The following is a 5,275-nucleotide window of genomic DNA, read 5'->3' as shown; positions in this document are numbered from 1 at the left end:
CTGGTGCACAAGGATTTGGCAACCCTATTTTGATTTTATACCTTTTTCCTCTGAAGGTTATACAGATTACATGCATCACCAGCAAAAGTTGATAACAGATACCTGCCCACACTTTTTTAAAAGTAATTTGATAAGCATTTTATTGGTTAATCAAAACTAATAGCCATCAAATGTTCTTTCTTGATGTTACTTATTTTTCAGATCTTGTGATACTTTCAACACAATAGGTGTTATCAAAACAGATGCAATATTAACAGCTTCCCTTGATAAGCTGCATACATTGTATGTACTTAGTTTTAAGTGTTCCTGTCAACACACATTCAAGTGGAGACTTCTCTAGAACTTTCCAAATACAATCCATAATTCCTCAGCAGCATACAAGTTGTATTTGATTTTTAACTAAAATGATTGAATATGTGGTATTCTTCTGATACTGTCTTTTTGAAGCATAGACATTAAAACCTTAAACGTGAACATGTCTGAAGAACTGAAAAGTTACACTATATAGCAAGCCAAAAAAGTAAAACCCTAGTATAAAAATCTTATGTTTGCTATACTAGCACTTAAGTTTGATCAGACATACTGTACATAGTATGTTTAAGATCAATATATAGGTATAATAACATATTCCATGTTTTCTCTTATTGTTGCTCTTATATAAAAGTGGATACTAATATTCCTCTTTTCTCTTATTCTAACTTTTAATCATGTCATCCCTTGTTTAAAAAAACATTTTCTTTCTATCCTACCTAACTTCTAATCATGTCACCTACCTACAAAAAAGAGAGGGAAAGAAGCAAATCAAAACAACACCAAAAACAAAAAAGTCATCTATCCATCATCTCCTGCCCACTTCAACACTTTAATTGCTATGCTTTTTTTCTTTTTGACTTGTCTCCCATATTCCTCTACATCTGCTCTTGGCTCTTTCTACATTTGCTTCTTGGCTATTTAATCACTGTTTAGATGTATTTTTAATGAGCAATTGAGTTTACATAATTAGCAGGCATATCAAAGATAAAATCTTTTAAAATTTATGTGTTCAAATTCACTGCAAGCCAGCATGATGTAGGGGGTAAAGTGCTGGGTTATGTGAGAAAATCCAGGTTCTAGTCCTCTTGAGGCACAGAACTGGGTGACCTTGGACCAGGCACTTCCCTCCAACCTCCAGCTTGTCGCAAGCCAGTTGTAGAAGAAATTCCTTGTTGCGTCATGCATTGATATCTTTGTGATGGGAACCAGGTCCAGTACAATACAAACAAGGACAACTTGCAACTGAGTGAACAGAGTTAGGAAAAAAATTCAAAATATATTTTTGCAGGGTGGTCAAGTATAACTGCAATTCATATGTTTTAAGGAAAGGATCTTCAGGTATGTAAACCAGATTAGGACTTGGGGATGGGCTGGGGAACATCCTGGAAGAAATCAGAGAGAGGTTACTTCCATCTTTTTGGAAAGAAATCTGCCTGGATGTGACAATGTAATCTAGCTCAACCTGATGGCAACTTACATTTTCTCATAGTCAGGACTTAAGCCTAATGGATAAATGCTAAGCACTGTTTCAGTTTTAACTAGTCAAAAAGAGTTGATTGGTGAGATGGGCTGCATTGAAGTTTAATAATAAATACATGAATAAAATTATTCCTCTTAGAATACATGCTGTGTTTTTTTAAAAAATGTTATTGTCTTAGGGCCATGATTGTGAACCTATGGCATATGTGCCAGAGGTGGCACAGTGTCCTCTCTGATGGCAAGTAAGCTGTTGCCCCAGTTAAGCTTTAACATTCTGCTCCCCCTTCCAAGCCCCGAGTGGCCAGCCTCAGCTCCCGCTGTTTTGTCCCAGAGCTCCGGCAGGCCCGCTGAGGAGGAGCCCAGACGAGGCTGGAGCGAGAGCCGCGGAGGCGAAAGGCTGGCCACTTGGGGCTTGGAAGGGGGAGCGGAATGCGGGTCCTTCACTCCCGGAAAGTCCGGGGAGGGAAGCGGGGCTGGCCCGTTTCCTCCTGGGGCTGCTTGGAGATGGAACTAGGGCTGTGGAGATTCGCCCACGGCCAGCTTCTCTGGAGCGGAGGGGGGGCGATAGAAGCAGAGCTGAGCCTCTTGCCACTGTGGGCCTGGCTTGCGGAGTGCAAAAGGGGAGGGGGCCACACCCCTCTTCGCCTTTCGCCTCCAGGGCTCTCGCTCCAGCCTCGTCTTGGCTCCTCATTTGAAGAAGCTTCTTTTATCATTTCAACTCTCCTCTTGTCCGCCATGATGAAAATGTAAAAAAAAAAAAGGCAACTTAGGCAAGACCTGCTGCTCCCAGACCAGGAGGCAGAGAACCACGTGCCTCCTTTGCATAAGGAATTTTTCGCCTTTTAACCCTTGCTTAACTGAGCAAAGGAGACCCGTAGGTCTCTTGCCTCCCCCTGCAGTTAGCACTAAGCAGAGTCATTCTGGCAGCAACTACATTAGCCTTTTTCCTTTTAATTTAATTTTCTTTTCCTCATGACACTGGTGAGGCCCCGCCTCCCCTGACTGCACGTCCCTGGTGTTTTCTAATCTTGGGGTGGCAAATAGCCACCCCTGACTTAAGTAGAAAGAAAGACATCCAGCATCATTTTATCAGAATGGAAATGAATTCATCATAGCCATTTTTTAAAATTCCAGTATTCTGTATTACGTTTAGAAAAAGTCAAATATTCTGGGTATTTTATTATATTTAATTAATTAATTAATTAATTTGTATGCCGCCCACTCTCAAAGAGACTCAGGGCATAATCCTTGCCCATAATCCTGGGCAACTCACAAAAAACATCTTGACAACCATAATAAATTCCTGAATAAGAAAAGTGTGTTTAATTCTCTATTTTTATTGAAATTTAATTTTCAGAAGTTTGCTTTTCATGTCTGTGTGTAAGGAGGTATATCGTAAGCTATATAATCCTGTAATATGATGGCTTCTTGTGATGGTGAAATGAAAAATATTGTGGAATATTCTTATATTGGTCCATAAGAAGTATTTGCATATAAGTTAGTTCATGTTTTTCCATAGTAAAAATAATTTGAAATATGTACATTTATTGTATTTCTTTTACTTGACCTTGAAATTTTCAAATATTAGCCTATATTCAAGATAATTACTCACTAATTCAGTATTACACATTCAACTTAAAACCCTAATTTCCTTTTTTTTGTCTCTTATGTAAGAGTATTATATCAGTTGCTTACTTAAGAAATATCTAGCTCTGCATGTACAAAGAAATTTTCAATGGCCTTTGGGAAATGTTTTCCATGTAATATTTCTTTGTTGTACTTTACCCTATATCTGAACTTACTGATTACACTTCATTTGTTGACCTTGTGTTCACTAGTGACACAAAGGACAGCCAAACTTTCACATGAAGGTTACACTAGAAATTATATGAGAAAGTATTTTTTAAAATAAGTAAAATAACTAGTTCCAAATAGCTTGTTCAATATTTGCTTCATTTAATGCTATAGAATTTTAAAAATGGATCCAGCTAAGGGCATTATTATACAGTATTCTTAGAAGTTTCAGGATTTTGCCTTACTGTATTGTTAATTTGATTAGTTATACCCTTTGTGACAGAAGTGGTTCATACAAGTTGAAAGCCGTGGTTTATAAAATAAATAACAAATGTTTGGTTATTGAGTTACATTAAGCCACAAACCATGATTAACAAATTGCAGTGGCTAGGTTTATACAATATTCTAAACCAAAGCAAATAGCGAGTCTCTTGAAGTCTCCATTTCAAATCTCACTGAAATATACCAAGCATTTTTTTAACCAATTCTCATAATTTTGCTAAAATATAGTGATGGAATATGGGGGAAATGAGAAAATCTCATAAGGCTTAGGGCTAGGCCTTGGGAAGTTAGAAAAGACCCCTTCTCTCCATGCAGCCTTACTCAGAACTGGCTGACAGATTGGTCCAGTTGGGTTGCTCATGGGAAGCCTGACATCAGTCCAGAGAAAAAAATGGCTGGACCTCCAGTGGCATTTATCATTCAAATGGGTTGCCTTATAGTAGCCTTCCAAGTTCTGGATGGCCAACAGAATATATTTTGAGCCTAAGAGCCATCACTAGCACCTCACCACTTAATTTTCTTTTTCAAAAATTAGGACCATCATGGTGACTTAAAAGCAAACCAGATTAAAATGTTGTGTGAAGAATTCTTCGGTATATGGGTTCTTTGATGTTGAAGTGGTATGATCATCTGAGAGGAAAGCTATAGTGCCTATTTGCAGAAGATTTTCTACAGAGAGATTTTGCTACTGGAATTGAGACACCAAATACAGACATTTCTATTTTCAATTGCTGTTCATCTTCAATAAATTAGATAGATAGATAGATAGATAGGTAGATAGGTAGATAGGTAGATAGGTAGATAGGTAGATAGATGATAGATAGATAACACAAATATATATATATATATATATATATATATATATATATATATATATATATATATATAGAGAGAGAGAGAGAGAGAGGAGAGAGAGAGAGAGAGGAGAGAGAGACGAGAGAGAGAGAGAGATGAGAGAGAGAGAGAGAGCACACTGACATAGACAGACAGACTGATTTCAATAACAATTTTCAGTGTTTTAATTGTACTGTTAGCATCATAAGGAAGTCTGGGAGTTTGTGAGTAAAGGATACATGCTATAAATATATCTGCAGTTTTGAATCCCACATTTTATTTATAGATAATCTTGTGGCACATGGATGTGGTGAATTCCAAACTGCTGGTTCCACTTTTGAAGAACCATTTGGGACTTTGCTGCTTCTAAGTCAAGGGACTAAAAACATTCTGCAGCTCAACCATTATGTTTTATTTTTACTAAACAATATACAGCCAAGAAAACAAACAGATGGATCATTGAACAACTCAACCCAGATTTCTCAGTCGAGACACAAATGACCAGCCTCATGTTATCCTACCTGAGATACAGGATACTACAAGCTCTCTGGAAAAAGCTATGATGCTAGGAAAAGTGGAAGGAAATAAGGGGATGACCAGCAGCAATGTGAATAGACTCAGTTATAGTGGTGGAACTTCTATCAATAAATGAAGGAGTCATTAGCCGAAACATGGCCAACGGATCCCATCATTTAGCAACAGCCATTCCAGTAGTTCTATTGTGGTCATCACAACTTATATTTCTGCCACCTTGCCACACTTTCCTTTACACCAACTTCCTCCACCTATTTATCTCCCCCTCAGTCTCTGCTGCTTAAGCTACCCTGAATTCTGGAGCCATCTTCACCTGTCA

Source organism: Thamnophis elegans, chromosome 11, assembly GCF_009769535.1.
Source record: "Thamnophis elegans isolate rThaEle1 chromosome 11, rThaEle1.pri, whole genome shotgun sequence".
Classification (NCBI taxonomy): Eukaryota; Metazoa; Chordata; class Lepidosauria; order Squamata; family Colubridae; genus Thamnophis; species Thamnophis elegans.
This window is presented reverse-complemented; position numbering follows the sequence as displayed.